General features: G+C 50.3%; 1 protein-coding gene across 6 annotated transcripts in view; it reads right to left on the bottom strand.

Annotated features, from left to right (window-relative positions):
• CRTC1 (CREB regulated transcription coactivator 1) overlaps nt 1-17,066 on the bottom strand; it is a 43,258-nt gene that overhangs the window by 25,179 nt on the left and 1,013 nt on the right. The gene's annotated exons all lie outside the window — the stretch shown is intronic.

Raw genomic sequence — 17,066 nt, 5'->3', positions numbered from 1 at the left:
AAACAGTCCCTGAGTACAAGCTCACCCTGAGCACGCATCTTCCTGACATTCAAACAATTCCTAGAAAACTCAAAGACTTTTTATTCACAGAATCTCCCCCAGAAACCAGCAATTTCCAACTGCACAGACAGTTAAAATCCCTGTGCCTGAGCTGAGGGACCAAACTAATCCCTGGTTCAGGAGCTGACTCTGGACATGACACCTCTCCAAGGAGCACAGAACCCCGGGATCACTGAGGTGGGCAAACAGCCCCAGGGCTGTGCCCAGCCTTTGCCAGGGTGTCCCAAACCCTCAGCACCACCCACAAAGTGCTTTAGGGCTTTTCCCTTAAAGAAAAAGGCAGATAATCCCCTCGGGCTGAAGATTTATAACATATCCCCAGTTCTCCCTATCAAATGGCTCGGAAAGGTCCCCTGGAAGGAGCAGGAAAGGCCCCTTTGCCTTTCTTGTGCAGTATTTTGCCACGCAATTCCTGAAGCAAGACATGAAATGAGAGAAAGCCTGTGTTAGTATCACTTAATGAGTCACAGCCCCTCCAACTCAGAGCACAAAAAGCACAATATCAGAACTAGCTGTGCTTTTTCCCTGGCCCCTGCATATGTTTTTGTTGTTAAAGAAAAAAAACCCCTTGTTTGGGATTTGGGCCAAACATCGAAGTAACTATTTCAACAGGTGTTGGTTTCCTTTCAAGAACCTCCAAAAGGCACCCGGGGAGGAGGGGGCGGCTCTGTGTTTTTTTAGGATTTGGGGTTTTTTTCTCAGGCTATTCCCACCTCAAAGCAGCACAGCACAGGGAGGTCAGCAGCATTTGTCTTTCTGCTGCACTTCATGGAAATGAGGCGACCCCAGGGCCGGGGAGCCTCGGCTGCAGCGTGAATTGGACGAGGATAAGCGGGGCTGGAGATGCGTGCCAGAAACGAGAGCAGGGGCTGCTGCTCCCATCCATCAGCACGGGAGAGCTGCTGGGCCTGCTCGGCCCTGCTCGGCCCAGCTCGGCCCTGCTCGGCCCTGCTCGGCCCAGCTCGGCCCTGCTCGGCCTGCTCGGCCCAGCTTGGCCTGCTCGGCCTGCTCGGCCTGCTCGGCCCAGCTCGGCCCTGCTCGGCCCAGCTCGGCCGTGCTCAGCCGTGCTCGGCCTGCTCGGCCCAGCTCGGCCCAGCTCGGCCCAGCTCGGCCTGCTCGGCCCTGCTCGGCCCAGCTCGGCCCTGCTCGGCCTGCTCGGCCTGCTCGGCCCAGCTCGGCCCTGCTCGGCCCAGCTCGGCCCTGCTTGGCCCAGCTCGGCCCAGCTCGGCCCTGCTCGGCCTGCTCGGCCTGCTCGGCCCAGCTCGGCCCTGCTCGGCCCAGCTCGGCCCTGCTCGGCCCTGCTCGGCCCTGCTCGGCCCTGCTCGGCCCAGCTCGGCCCAGCTCCTGCCTCGCAGGGGAGCAGGGCCCAGAGCGGCCCCCAGGCCCTGCTCTCACCGAGCCCATCAACAGCTGCCACTCCCAATCTGGGCAGATCAAGAGCAAGCAGAGCAGGATTTGTGTCCCGAGCGCTCCCAGCCCCGGCTCCTCAGCTGGAGCTGAACTTGGTTTGGATCTGAGCACTCTGCTGTCACTGCAGCAGGAAATCACGACTGAAGTCAGCTCCTTTCCCTTCTCTCCAAACAAAAGGCTGCTAATTTCTCTGAGATACCTCAGTGCACAGAGGGAAGCAGCAGCAAAATCCAGAATAAAAGTTTGGGAAGGGACCTTTAATATTATTTAATTCCAGCCCAGCTCCGGCTCCTCAGCTGGAGCTGAAGTTGGTTTGGATCTGAGCACTCTGCTGTCACTGCAGCAGGAAATCACGACTGAAGTCAGCTCCTTTCCCTTCTCTCCAAACAAAAGGCTGCTAATTTCTCTGAGATACCTCAGTGCACAGAGGGAAGCAGCAGCAAAATCCAGAATACAAGTCTGAGAAGGGACATTAAATATGATTTAATTCCACCCCACTCCTTCCTCTATCCCAGGCTGCTCCAGGCTGGCCCTGGACACTTCAGGGATGGGAAATCCACAATTTCTGTGGGCAGGCTGTGCCAGGGCCTCCCCACCCTTCAGGAAAACAGATGCTGAGGCTAAACTGAAATTATTTCATTTTCCTCTCCATCCACCGTGCGAGGTGCAGCAGGTACATGGCACAACTGGGGATGAGGCTTTGAGAGAGGTTTGGTTTTAAAAGAAAATAACAAAAAGGAAAAGCCTTTTCGTAACAGAAAAATTCCAATTACTCTGGAAATGTTAACAAGTCTCAGGGCAGCCCCAGGGTTATCTCCTGGGGTTGGATTCAATTAGTGCAATTTGGATTCTGGATGAATTCAGACAGGGGAGGATGATAAGGAATTACTGAGGGCTCACCAGATTTATTAATTTCACGAACCACGAGAACTCGGTGACTCCACTCTGCAGCTTCTCCATTTCTCTGTGCTGTGGCCAAGAGCAGCTCCCTGACAGCTGAAATATTGTTAAATATCCCAGCTCCTTCCCAAGGAAGCTTTAGCTAAGGAAACAGCTTTTGCTTGTTGAACCACTTCATTTCTACTCGGTTTTCTTGTTCTGAAGAAATGCTCCCCAAACACCAGATCCAAATGGAATCTGTAATTTTCCTTCCACCAGCCTTTCTCTTACTCCACTTAACTTTAAATTCTCATTTTTTTTCTTTAAAATCCAATGCAGTAATGAAAAATCACCATTTCTGTGAACATTTATATGAAATACATCAACTTTTCCTTTGGGGTTACCATTGGCTGGACACCCCGCTGTGTTTGTAGGGAGAGATCCGAGTTCTACAAATAAAAAAACAATAAATAAAGAGAGAAACAAATCCTAAATACAAATCCAGTTTCCTACAGATTTTCTAATATGCAGGTGGGAATTAAACGAAGCATTTATTAAGAATTCAATACCTGAAGTTATTGAAACTGTGTAAGTTACAAGTTGAGGGCAGAACTTACTGGGCAGTTTGGCAGTTCTGGCACTGTAGCACAACCCAAATCCACAGTAGAGGTTTTTCTCCAAGTGCCTTTTTTAGCAGCTGCAGTTGGAGTGCCAGCACCACAACGACAGGGTGGGGTGTCCGTTTGATAAAGCCCCAGATATCTGATGAGTGCAGGAAGCAGAGATTTGCTGATAACAGCTTGTGCGCTGCCTTCCACACCGAGCTTTCTTACAATTTCATGTTTCACCCTTTAAAAAAACCCTTCCTCTTTAGCACCTCCAGCCTAACGAGCAGCAAAATCAGCGCAGATTAAAATTAGAAAAGCATTATTGAAGCTTAATTGGGCCCCCAGCTCTGCAGGCAGGGTTTGGTGGGAGTTTTGCATTGTTGGGAAACCCCCTCATGCCAAGCTGAGTGTGGTGCTGCCACCAGCTAAAATCACCTCTTTCATTAACCCTTAATTATTTTTAAAGTTCTTTAAGGTGCCAAAACCTCTCCAAACACCCAGACTTTGGCTTCTCAAGGGAACATTTTTCTGTTAACACTCCAAAATCCACACTAAAATCTGAGTTTTAAAAACTCAACACTTGCTACTCAAATAATTACTGAAATTAATACATGCAAACAACTGCTCATTGATGAACCCACCCTCCCTGAAAAGTGCCTGGGATTTCTTTAATGAAATGAGGAAAGAACCACAAATGGAAAAGGGAAAATCCTGGTCAAGCAAGGAAAAGGGAATTTCTGTTCATTCTGTTCATTCCAGCAGCTGCTGGTGCCTCTCCACATCCCCAAGCTGAAAATGAAAACGAACAATGAGCAGACACCAAGTTCTGAGCACAGAACAAGTTTCAGAGGATTTGGTTTCAGGTCCCAAAGTGTTCCCATCTCAGGGATCCTCCTGGAAAATGGGAATAATCCAGCAGGGAATTCTGGAGAGGCTCCCCTGGGACTCCTCAGTGCTTCCCTGCACCTTTCACTCTCCCATAGAAACTCAGGGTTTGCGTGGAGCTGCAAGCCTGGAGCAGTCCAGGGAAAATGGGGATAATTAAAGATATTCCAAATATTCCAGGGGCTCCCAGTCAGCACCAGCACCTCTGGATCCCCTCTGGGGAGTGAGGATAAATCAATTAAATATCCTGCTGCACCCAGGGGAGAGGAATGAAGGTTGGGAAGACTTTTGGACTTTTTAATCTCTATAATGCCTTTAGAGCTTGGGTGAATACTGATTGTTTTTATAATTTTATCATGTTTTGGATAATTTATTGCAAATAATTACAAATACTTCCATTATTTACATGTTGCTGATATAAATTCACCCGTGCTGTTATCAAATATTCAATAGGTGGCTGAGGAGATGGATTTGCAGGTTTAGCTTTTTATTTTAATTTCCCATGTAATTAAAAATTAGTATTATGAAATCTAACAACAGCAATATTTTCACCTCAGCAGGCACCTGCAGTATGTAAATAATGGAGTTTATCTGCAATGCCCTGATAAATAAGGAAATAAATCTCATGGTGCAAAGGCACATGTTTGAAATTGTCTATAGAGCACCTCAGAGAAAGGAAAAGGTGTGATAACAGCAAACCACAGCTCCAACCTGTGATAACACACCCTGGTCCTCTAGGAAAGGGCTTGAGAGCCAGCAGATAAAACATATCTGCAACTGCAGCGAGGTGAGCGGGCTGCTGCCAGCTGGGAGGCAGAAAGGGGCTCAGAAACCCCAACCAGGGCACAAAGAGCCCCCGCGGCTGCTGAAAAACCCCTCAGAACCCAGGCAGAACTGCAAATCTGTGCTCTGACAGAGAGGGAGGGGATGGAGAGGGTTCTGGATCACCTGAGGGAGGCATTCCCACCCTCTGGATTTGAGACTCAAACCGGGGTTTTTGGGAATAACCAACATTTCATGACTATAAAGAGGAGGGAGCAGAGTGCAGAGGCAGCTCCCTGGCTCTCCCACCCTCTGGATTTGGGACCCAAACTGGGTTTTTTGGGAATAACCAACATTTCATGGCCATGAGGAGGAGGGAACAGGTCCAGAGGCAGCTCCCTGGCTCTCCCAGCCCCGTTTGCCAGGCTCAGGAGCAGAGCAGCCCGTGCCTGGGCTCACGCTCAGGAAGAGCAGATTTCCAGAGTCACCCATTTCCTGCATTTCCAGCCCTGCTCCAAGAGCTGCAGAGGCTCCAGAGGCGCAGCTGTTCCTCCCAGGAAGGAGGGGAGAGGAAATGAAGGCTGGAGTTGAGAGGAAAGGGATAATCCACAGTGAGAGCAGCTGCTCTGCTGCCTCCACGGGGACCTCAGGGATTCCAGCAGCAGCTTGGAACAAAATGTTTTGCAACAGTTGGGGGGTGGTTTGAATGTTCTGGGTGGTTTTGGTGTCATGAAAGCGAAGGTTTGAAGGCTGGCTTGGACACAGGAGTGAGCACAAGCCCAGCAAAAGTTTCCCTGGCTGCCTGTGCCAATCCTCACTGGGCTCCCGAGGACCCTGCTGTCCTGCAGAGACGGATTCTGCAGGGGATGGGACAAAAGCAAAGCCAAAACAGGAAGCCAATGTCTACTAGAAACAAGTGAAAATTGCCCCGAAAAGCTGCAGACACACGGGCTGAACTGGCTATGACCCCAGGCCGTGGAACTGCTACATCATTGTTTACTCCTCCGCAGCACAACTGTCACTGCAGCCACCTCAAGGGTTTGTTCCATGATCCCATCGCCGTGGCAGGACACAAACACGGCCCAGGCCAAGCCAGCGCAGCCAGCAAGAACAAAAATGCAGGAAAAGGCCAAAAAAAAAGCATTTTTGTTGCTTTTTTGGGTTCTTTTTTTTTGAAGGGAAGGAAGCTGTTGTAATATCTTGGAATTTAGCGGCCACAAAAGAGCAGCAGTTTTGTTTCTGCCACTGAGACACTTCCCAAGCAACTCCTTCCTCAGGCCAGCCTTGATTTTCAGGGATTTTAACTTCCACCCCTATGCACTAAAACACCCAAATCTTCTCCAAAACTTCAAAAATTAACACCAAAGCGGGAGGTGACACCTCCAAGGACCAGGAGCAAAGGGTTGTGCTGCTGCCTGGAACTGCTCCAGCTCCCACCAGCTCAGCAAGAGCAGAGGGGAAGCAAAATCCTCCTCCTGCATCTCCTGGAATGAAACAGGAGCTCCATGGAAAAACAAACTGGGGTTCAGAAAAAGGGGTTGGCACTGGGGGAGTAATAAAAACAAACTGGGGGTCAGAAAAATCAGAAAAAGGGGTTTTCACTGTCAGAGTAATAAAAGCTGCAGGCACAGGGAAGGGCACAGGCAGGCAGCTGACTTGGGACTTTGTAAATGGGATTATTTTGAAGGTTACCTGATAGCATTGCTTCAATCCTGCACTTCCAGTGGCTTCCCAGGAAAGTCCTGAGGGCTCAAAGGCTGCAACACCTGCAGGAGGCCCCTGGAACCTCTCCAAATGAAGGCAGAACTGCAAACTCCGTGCTCTGACAGAGGACAGGGAGGTGATGGAGTGAAATCCTCTCTCCAGTCTGGGATAACTGAGGAAGGCATTCCCACCCTCTGGATGTGGGGCTAAAACCACTCTTTTTTTTCTTTTTTTTTTATTTTTCAGCCTAAAATTAATTTCTCACAGGAAAGTCTGAGTTGAAAAGGACCCATTAGGGTCAACCAACACTAAATTTATTACAGACTACACTGAGGTAGAAGGGATCCCATCAGGATCAAGCTAAAATAAATTTCTCACAGAAAACGCTGAGTTAGAAGGGACTCATGAGGATCAAGCTAAAATGAATTTATCACAGAAATGCTGAATTAAAAGGGACCCACCAGGATGAAGGCCAGCTCCTGGCCATGCACAGGACACCCCAAGAATCCCAAGTCAGAACTGCAATCCCAATAATCCGCTGCTAAGAGCATTAAATTCCCACAGCCCAATAAATGGCATTGATGAGAGCCGAGCTGTTATTGATCAGCAGAGCAGGAATCAGCTGAGCCCTGGCCCAGCCCCAGCTCTGCACTTTTAGCACTCCAAGAGAGCCAATTATTACTCATGAGTTCATGTTTTCTTCACCTTCCTGTTGAAGAGATTATTTAAGACCTCAAATCACTTAACTGGATTGTTTTGTCCTCTCATGAGTCATCTCCAAACTCCAGGCCCCATCAGGTTCTCCTTCAGGAGCTGCAGCAGCTCCCCAGCTCGCTGAGCTGTGAAACCGTGAGGAAAGGGGCTGGAAAATGAGCCAGGCTCCCGCTCTGCCCCAGCTGCCTCCTGCAATTCCTGTCAGAGCACAAAGACCTCACAGCCCAACGCTATTTACAGCCCCCAAAACCCACAGGGCACAAAAATCCGGGGTTTTTTTAAGAATTTTTTGTTCTACAAGAAAAAGACAATTTTTTCCCACAAGAAAAATATGTTATTCCTTGTGAACCCAAAGAAAGAGGAGGGAAGAGAGGAGGTAACAGCACTTAATGCTGTGATTATTTTTTATTCTTCATTTCTTTTCTAATTTCTGGACAGTAAAAACAGAGGAAAACTGCCTTTTTCTCCTCAAAATGAATGAATATAAATCATTGGGTGGCCGAGGGCAAAGACTCATTAGGAGCACACCTTGCAGGACTTAAAGAAACAAACAAACCCATCAGAATAGAGAATGAAACTCAACGCACAGACTGCGACTCGGTGTTTAAAAACACTCCGCTATTTCTGGTGAACAAAGGTTTACTGTTTAAAACTTCACAGTCACAACTGAGCAGCAAAAACAGGATACAGCAAAGTGGAGCCTTAAAATAGTGACTGTTCTTGTGAGTGGGGCTCTATGGGCGGGCAGGGAGCCAAGCACAGCTCCAGCAGGCACCGGAGCCATGGCAGAGCTGGGCACACACAGACAGACCCTGGTACAGCTCCAGAGGGCACCGGAGCCATGGCAGAGCTGGGCACACACAGACAGACCCTGGTACAGCTCCAGAGGGCACCGGAGCCATGGCAGAGCTGGGCACACACAGCACAGACCCTGGCACAGCTCCAGAGGGCACCGGAGCCATGGCAGAGCTGGGCACACACAGCACAGACCCTGGTACAGCTCCAGAGGGCACCGGAGCCATGGCAGAGCTGGGCACACACAGCACAGAGGGCACCAGGGCCATGGCAGAGCTGGGCACACACAGACAGACCCCGGCACAGCTCCAGGGCCATGGCAGAGCTGGGCACACACAGCACAGACCCTGGCACAGCTCCAGGGCCATGGCAGAGCTGGGCACACACAGACAGACCCTGGCACAGCTCCAGGGCCATGGCAGAGCTGGGCACACACAGCACAGAGGGCACCAGGGCCATGGCAGAGCTGGGCACACACAGCACAGACCCTGGCACAGCTCCAGGGCCATGGCAGAGCTGGGCACACACAGACAGACCCTGGCACAGCTCCAGGGCCATGGCAGAGCTGGGCACACACAGCACAGAGGGCACCAGGGCCATGGCAGAGCTGGGCACACACAGCACAGACCCTGGCACAGCTCCAGGGCCATGGCAGAGCTGGGCACACACAGACAGACCCTGGCACAGCTCCAGGGCCATGGCAGAGCTGGGCACACACAGCACAGACCCTGGCACAGCTCCAGGGCCATGGCAGAGCTGGGCACACACAGCACAGAGGGCACCAGGGCCATGGCAGAGCTGGGCACACACAGCACAGACCCTGGCACAGCTCCAGGGCCATGGCAGAGCTGGGCACACACAGCACAGACCCTGGCACAGCTCCAGGGCCATGGCAGAGCTGGGCACAGACCCTGGCAGCCCCAGAGGGGCACCTGCCCGTCCCTGCACCACAGGCAGGCGTGGACAGTGCTGGGAACTCAGCAGAAAGCAGAGCAGCTTGTTCAGTGCTGGATATCCAGAAAGGAAAGAATTCCTTTTGGTTGTATTTACATGGAGCTCGACACTCGAAATCCTGTTTGTTTTTGTGAGGGTTATCAGCTGGCAATGAATGGTGCAGAGAATTGGGAGGCAAGGATCACTCTGTCTTTGTTATCACCAAACTCTGGGCACTTGGTGACTCGTGGAGAGCAAACCCAAACACCAACCCCAAAAAGCAGAGACAGCCCTACCCCACACAGCTGAGGTGCTACACAGCACTGATTACTACAAACCAACCTAAAAATAATTTCTCACACAAACGGCTGAGTTAAAAGGGACCTTCTTTTCTAAAAGAAAATATTCCTTCTGAGCAGGGAACTGATGGAGAAACAATCGTCCAGCTCCACTAAAAAGCTCCTCAACCATCCCCATTCCTCTATTGAAATGCCTCAGAAAAGCTGAAATAAAAGCAGAGATGCCCTCATTAAGTAAGATGAAAATAGCTTTTATGTTCCATTTTTTATTTTTAGCTAAAGAATGAAAATTCAGTTATGTAACCTTACAAGTTTCGTAAATTAGGAGCCAGGCAGGGCATGTCTGCACTCTTTGGGGTTCAGGGCCACCTCACCCTGCCCTCAGATGGCCAAAAGACACAGAAAATTGTTTGTGGCTTGAAAATGTGGCATCAGCCAACCCTTCAGGTACCAAAAATATCCCAAACACCATCAGAGTCCAAATCCTTCGAATGCAAAAGGCTCATTCAGCACCAGCATCTCCCTGAACCAGAGGCAAATCTAATTACAGGGAGAAGGTCAATCAGACATCGGAATCTGAGCTGGCTGCTGGAAACTTTGCAATATTTAAGATATTAAATAAATATTAAATCAGATATTCTCTATCCCTCTCGCTGCCAGCAATACAATACACTGAGCCTGCAAGGAACCAAGAAGTGAGGGTGTGAAACATCCCTGCCCCTCTCCCACGGAGGTTCTTCATTCCTTTAATCCAGCTTACAGATGTTGAAATCCCACTCTGAGGCTCCAGAGCTGGAGAAACCTCCTGCACAAGGCCCCATCCTGTCACCACCAACTGCTCCTCTGTCTGAGGTGGGGTGGGAGCTATCACCATCTGCCTGCAGATTCGTGTATTGGGGATACCAGCTCCAATTCCCTCCCCTCCGAGACCTCAGCCGTCCAAGGAAAATCACATTCACACAAACAGCAATAGCTGGGTACCAACATGAACTGCAAATTCATCTGCCAGGGCTGCAGTGTGCAGTTAGCACATCTCACTGCTCTGGAGTGATAAATAACCAGAGTGAGAGCAGCAGTGAGCAGCTCAGCAGGGACAGCACAGAGATTCCCCATCACCAGGAAAAGAGAGAGCACAGAGGAGATTCCCCATCACCAGGAAAAGAGAGAGCACAGAGGAGATTCCCCATCACCAGGAAAGGTGAGAGCACAGAGGAGATTCCCCATCACCAGGAAAAGAGAGAGCACAGAGGAGATTCCCCATCACCAGGAAAAGAGAGAGCACAGAGGAGATTCCCCATCACCAGGAAAGGTGAGAGCACAGAGGAGATTCCCCATCACCAGGAACAGTGAGAGAGCACACAGGAGATTCCCCATCACCAGGAAAGGTGAGAGCACAGAGGAGATTCCCCATCACCAGGAAAGGTGAGAGCACAGAGGAGATTCCCCATCACCAGGAACAGTGAGAGAGCACAGAGGAGATTCCCCATCACCAGGAAAGGTGAGAGAGCACACAGGAGATTCCCCATCACCAGGAAAGGTGAGAGAGCACAGAGGAGATTCCCCATCACCAGGAAAGGTGAGAGAGCACACAGGAGATTCCCCATCACCAGGAACAGTGAGAGAGCACACAGGAGATTCCCCATCACCAGGAAAGGTGAGAGAGCACACAGGAGATTCCCCATCACCAGGAAAGGTGAGAGAGCACAGAGGAGATTCCCCATCACCAGGAAAGGTGAGAGAGCACAGAGGAGATTCCCCATCACCAGGAAAGGTGAGAGCACAGAGGAGATTCCTCATCACCAGGAAAGGTGAGAGCACAGAGGAGATTCCCCATCACCAGGAACAGTGAGAGAGCACAGAGGAGATTCCCCATCACCAGGAACAGTGAGAGAGCAGGCAAGGAGGGAACAGACACTTGCAGAAAATCTGCCTGTGAGCAGAGACCTTCAGGGCTGGGGAATTCTGGCTGCAGCCTCAAGCTGCAGCACTTCAGCCTCCCCCAGTTCGTTATTGAAGAGCTGCTTGTTGTGGGAGTGTGGTGTTGTTGTTTGCTTGCAAAGGATTGCTCTGCTACGAGGGGAAGAATTTTCAATTCCTGAGAAATGATGTGCAAAACAAGGCTGTTATCAACACTTGGTTACAACTTTATAAATTATGAAGTCCCAAGGAGATCAGGCCAAAACATAAAACATGAGATGATCGAGAGGGGCTGCTCAGCGCTCACAAACACTGCTGGAGATCCTCACGGATCCTCGTTCCTGAATTCCACTGCAACACCACAAAATGCAAATCATCTCAAACAAATCAGAGCAACATTTGAAATATTAACTCCAGAGATGCTGCTAATACAGACTCGCACCCAGCTGCCCCCTCGAGCTCAGGAATTCCAGGATGGTTTGGCTTGGAAGGGACATTGAGGACCCCCAGTGCCACCCCTGCCACGGGAAGGGACAATTCCCACCATCCCACAGCCTTTGGGACCACATTTGTTTCACAGAATGGGAGGAGTTGAGACCAAAAGAGAAAAAAGTGAAGCAGCAGCGAGGTCACAGCCGGTCACTGCCACAAAATGAATGAACCCTGTTCCCAAAATCCCACCCCATTTGGAATTTGCTGCTGTTCACTGCCTCACTCCAAGCCCTCAGCTCCAAAACACCAGGGCAGAACTGCAGCCAGCACAACCAGGAATGGTTCTAACCCAGAAAACCCCGTTTCCTTCACTTTTTCCTTTCCAAGATACAGCCCTGTATTTGCTGGAAAGTGCCTTGAAGCCTACTTGAGTTTCAGAGCTGCATTAGGCACAGAAATATCGATGCCAGAGTGGAACAGAGCATTAGGGAGCGATCGATGTGGCGGGGCCATGGCCCAAACTGCCCTTGCACTGCTCAAGAAAATGTTCCCTTGCAATCACAGATGGATAATGGAGAACACATGGAAATATTTAGCCTTGAATACATTTTGGTTAAATCCCTATTGATCATTTTTGAGAGGATGCCTGGTTTTTGCCAAATTACCGTTTGATTACCACTCCGGTGCTCGATAACACTCGGCAATGTCACAGAATCCCAGACGGGTTTGGGTTGGAAGGACCTCAAACCATCAAATTCCCCCCCGTGCCAGGGGCAGGGACACCTTCCACCACCCCAGGCTGCTGCAAGCCCCTGGCCTGGACATTTCCAGGGATGGGAAACCCACGATTCATTGTGAGTGACCCCTCCCCACCCTGACAGGGAGGGATTTCTCACGCAGTGCAGCAATCTGGGTTAAAGCCCCCCCAGAAGCCCCAAACCCATGGGTTGGGTTTAATCTGCTCCATCCCTGCTGCAGCCACTCGTGGCCACGCTGGATGAACACAGGAGGGAAAACTCTCACTGAAATGTGCCCGGTGCTGCTGCCCCAGCACAGCCAGGGCTTTGATATTCCTGAAGTGCAGGAAGGGCTGCTCAGCCAAAATCAATGGCATTGATAAATTGATTATAAAATGGACAGCAAAGTGTCAGTGAGAGGAGCAGGGGGATTTCAGTAAACGTTGTTTTTGAGATAGTTAGAAATATAAAATTGCAGTTTACTTGATAAGATTTGATAAGAACCAATCCGATGGAGAAACCCAAGAACAATAAAAATGTTCCCAAGGCCACGTCCCCACGCAGCCACAGCCACACTCTGGGGTTTTGTGTTCCCAGCCCTGGGGTCTCCCCTCCTTCTCCTCTGTGCAGGAACAGCTCCTTTCTGTCCCACCTCACATCCTGCAGATAGCTCCCCCCAGGCCACACTGCTGCTGAAATCACTTTCCAATACCAAATGCTCCTGAACATGACTCTGGGCACAGTTCCTGGGGCTGTTTTGTGGGTGGTGTTTTACCCACACACAGATCTCCCTGCAGCCCTGGCCAGCACAGAGCTCCGATCACTCAGCACCAGCCCCTCCTGCCCCCAGGCTTTGGCACCTCTGGCACTTCCACAGTCACAGCCAGAACTGCAAGGCTGCACCACAAATTTCAGTTTCTGACTGCTGAACCCAGAGATTCAGTACCCACACCGCCCCTTTTCAGGGTAACCACAGGCTCAGCTCCCCTCTGCAGCTCGTCTGGAGGGGAAAACCCCAGATCAACCCCAAGGAACTGGAGGAACTGACTGTACCTCACCTTGAGAACAAATTCCCTTCCCAAACGAGCACCTTCTATAAATGCAAATTACCACCCAGTGCTGATGCTAAATAAAACCCAGCGCAGCAGCCGGAGCGAGTCCCACATGTTCACCCTGAGAATTACAACCAAACACCCGAAATGCAGCAGTTGTACAATCCAGCCTCACGTGCTCCCAGAGCCTTCCCAGCCTGGCTGCACCATTAACACCCAGGGATTTGCCCACTGCACACAGAGTGACTCTGTCCAGCAGCAGCTGTGCTGTGTGGGAGCGATGGGACGATCAGGAAAAAAGTCATTGTCTCCTTAAAAAAATAATAAATAAAAATCTCCCAAAAGCTGAAGCAAGCCTGCCCTGCTTAGCGCAGTTCCCCAGGATGGCACAGCAGACCTCTCTGTGTTTACCTTGGACAGCTCAGGCGGGCTGAGGGGAGCCAAGGGTTGCACAAGAACAGAGATTCTTTGTGCCCTGGCAGGCCCCCTCTGCTCTCACCCTCTGATTTACAAACATTCCTTCACAGAATGGGGGGCCCTGCTGGCTCAGGCTGCCTGTGATGGTGCCACAGCCCGAGGTGGTGGCACCTGGGGCACCTCTGGGGCTCCAAAGTCCCTGCTCTGCTTGGGGGCCTGCCCCAGGACAAGGGAACGGCCTGGAGCTTCCCAGCAGCAGGAACTCCTGCAAGGAAAGGGTGCCAGGACAAGGGAACTCCTGCAAGGAAAGGGTGCCAGGACAAGGGAACTCCGGCAAGGAAAGGGTGCCAGGACAAGGGAACTCCTGCAAGGAAAGGGTGCCAGGACAAGGGAACTCCTGCAAGGAAAGGGTGCCAGGACAAGGGAACTCCGGCAAGGAAAGGGTGCCAGGACAAGGGAACTCCTGCAAGGAAAGGGTGCCAGGACAGCAGGAACTCCTGCAAGGAAAGGGTGCCAGGACAAGGGAACTCCTGCAAGGAAAGGGTGCCAGGACAGCAGGAACTCCTGCAAGGAAAGGGTGCCAGGACAAGGGAACTCCGGCAAGGAAAGGGTGCCAGGACAAGGGAACTCCTGCAAGGAAAGGGTGCCAGGACAAGGGAACTCCGGCAAGGAAAGGGTGCCAGGACAAGGGAACTCCTGCAAGGAAAGGGTGCCAGGACAGCAGGAACTCCTGCAAGGAAAGGGTGCCAGGACAGCAGGAACTCCTGCAAGGAAAGGGTGCCAGGCACTGCAGGGGCTGCCCAGGGGGCTGCAGGTGGCACTGCTGGGGACAAGCTGATGTGCCAATGAGGTTGGGTTTTCCAACCTCAGTGATGCTGGGGCTCATCAGAGAAGGGAATTCAGCAGTGGGTGAGCACAGGTGAAGCCCAAAGCACTCATTTCTTGGTCCGGAAATGAGCAAACTCAGGGTGCAAACCGTGGGAAAGTTAATGAAGGAAAAACACCCCTAGAGCTTGGAGAACTCCCATGTGTGTTTGAGAGAAACTCACTTCTAAGCTGAGCTGCCAGCTGCAAGCACCGATCTCGGTGCTGGGAGGGCTCAGTCCTGGTTTTGATGCATTTCTTTAGTATCTCTCAGACATTCAAAACCACTCCTACGTCATCAGGAATTTCTTTTGTATCACATTATTTAATAAAAACCTGCTGAAGACATCAGGGACCACTGCAGCTCTGTATCATCATCATCATCACCAGTGCTTCTCATTTTTCAAAGCAGATTAGCATTCCTGATTTAACTAAGCTTTTAAATACTGTTTTGCATATTATCTGCATCCAGCGCTGAGCTGGGGATGTACAAAGAGACATTTTGATCTCCTCTACAGGAACCAGAAAACCACTGAGTGCCTCAGCTTTGAGTACAAATTTTGTGGCAGGGGGGTGTGTGTGGGTTTTACACACACTCCATCACAAACTGCGGGTTTTACTTCATTTTTATTTCAAATAAAAATCAAATCTACGCTATTACAACATATTCCACTTGACAAAATTAAACTACAACAGGATTTTGTATTAAAATCAGCCAGGTTTAAAATATAAACACGAACTTCTCACTTCACATGGTTGTCAGGAACTCAACAAAAGCCATGCAGAACTTTGGATAACACCTAAAAATACACAGGCAAAGGGTGATGGAAACTTGCACAGAGTCTCCAAGCATCACCATTGAGCTGGGTTTGATTCCCTGGGTTTGCTCCAGGGCAGGTGGGGCTGGGTGACAGCACCCACTGGCAGCATTTCAGAGTTTGGGGGGGTCTTTTATCCAAGGAAAGACTGCAAGGCCCATCAGAGGGAGCTCAAACACAGCTCTGGCTGAAAGCCCTCAAAATTATGTGACTTTAACTGAATATTAAAATTTAAAAAAGCAATCCTGGAAACCTGAGAAGATCTCCAACAAGAACAACCCTTAAAATTCAGGTCACAAATTGGCTTTAAAAATCTTACATTTTTTAGCATTTCAACAGTCACATCTTGGAGGGCTCAGCAGTATCTGCAGTTAATTTTTTTGCTAATTACAATTTGAAAGGGCAGCAACAACCTTGGATGAGTAAACAGCTGCATCAAAGCATCCCTGGGCTGAGAAATTGAGACAGGCCCTGGTAAACAAGCCCAGAAATCAGCGCAGTCCTGAAACTCCAAAAAAATTTAAAAAAGGGGAGGAGGAGAGCCACAAACAAAACACAGGAGTCAATGTCACAGAACAGAAAACACCAACTCCCCCTCCCCTGGGCTTGTCTTTGCAGGGGGGATCACAAGGTAAACACCCCACATGGGTGCCATACCGTAAATAGGTGGAAGGTGATGGTGGAAGCTCAGAATTTCTGCCTCTGCTCCGAGCAGGGACCAACAATAAAGCAGACAAGATGGTAAACATTGCAAAAAGACAATTACTAATAATGAAAAGGCAACAGAAATGTTGGGCTGCTTCCACCGACTGAGTAAGGCGTTTTCAAACTGACAGCAACGTGCTGCCTGCCAAATGAAAATGAGAGCAAACAGCAAAGTTGTGCTTAACCCCTTTCTGCTCTTATGCTGCATTTTGAACCCCGATGAAATCATGGAATTTGCAAGAAAAAGTCTACAAAGGAGACATTTTACTCAGCTCTCTGGTCAGTGTTTCCATCACTTCAGTACCCAGAATGCTCACAAAAGTTATTCATCTTGGGTTCTCTCCTCAAAACCCAGTTCTTGAAAGCGTGGTGGGTTTCCAAGAGCAAAACCTGGGCTAGGAGCGCTCGGATTTGGGAGAAAAGTAAACGGGATTCAGGAGACATGAACCTGGATTCTGACTCCTCCCGCAGAAGGTGAGAGCTCAGCGTGTGAGTTAACTGAAGGACAACCTGTAATTGCAGATTGCAAGGAGTCCCTCAGGAGCACCCAGCTCTGGAGGGGCAGCAAGGACTGAGCACTGAAGGCAGAAGCCCGGGATCCTGAGCCCCACAGGATGATTCCAGGGAGTACAAACACCTCCAAATTATCCTCACTCAGGGGCCAGCTAACTCCAGCAGGAACATCCAGCATCCAGGTGAGCGTGAGCTCCAGCCCCACACCTCCCCAGGCAGGCGCCTTTCCTTTCCATCCAACCAGCAGCACCACCAATTCAAAACAAATATTTACCCTCTCCTGACAGAGGAATAAAAGGGAACCTTTTCCTGCAAATCCAACCGTGCGTTCTGTTGTTCTTGCAAAGCTTCCGCCGCAAACAGGCTCGTAAATTTTCTTGAAACAGTTAAAAACAAAACACTGACACGAGCAGGTGAGACGGGAACAGAACGGCCCCGACATCCCTGAATCTGGACCAGGAAAGGCATCTCGTGCCCGGAAAGCGCATCGGTTATGCCGGGAATTTCTGCTGATGGGCTTTGCAGAGACATCACCAGCCAAGGGAGGCTTTGGAAGTGCAGC

Source organism: Melozone crissalis, unplaced genomic scaffold (assembly GCF_028551555.1).
Source record: "Melozone crissalis strain CALT ecotype California unplaced genomic scaffold, PUWL_Pcris_2 ptg000054l_1, whole genome shotgun sequence".
Classification (NCBI taxonomy): Eukaryota; Metazoa; Chordata; class Aves; order Passeriformes; family Passerellidae; genus Melozone; species Melozone crissalis.
Note: the sequence above shows the minus strand (reverse complement) of the source record. Positions and strands in the feature narration are given on the sequence as shown.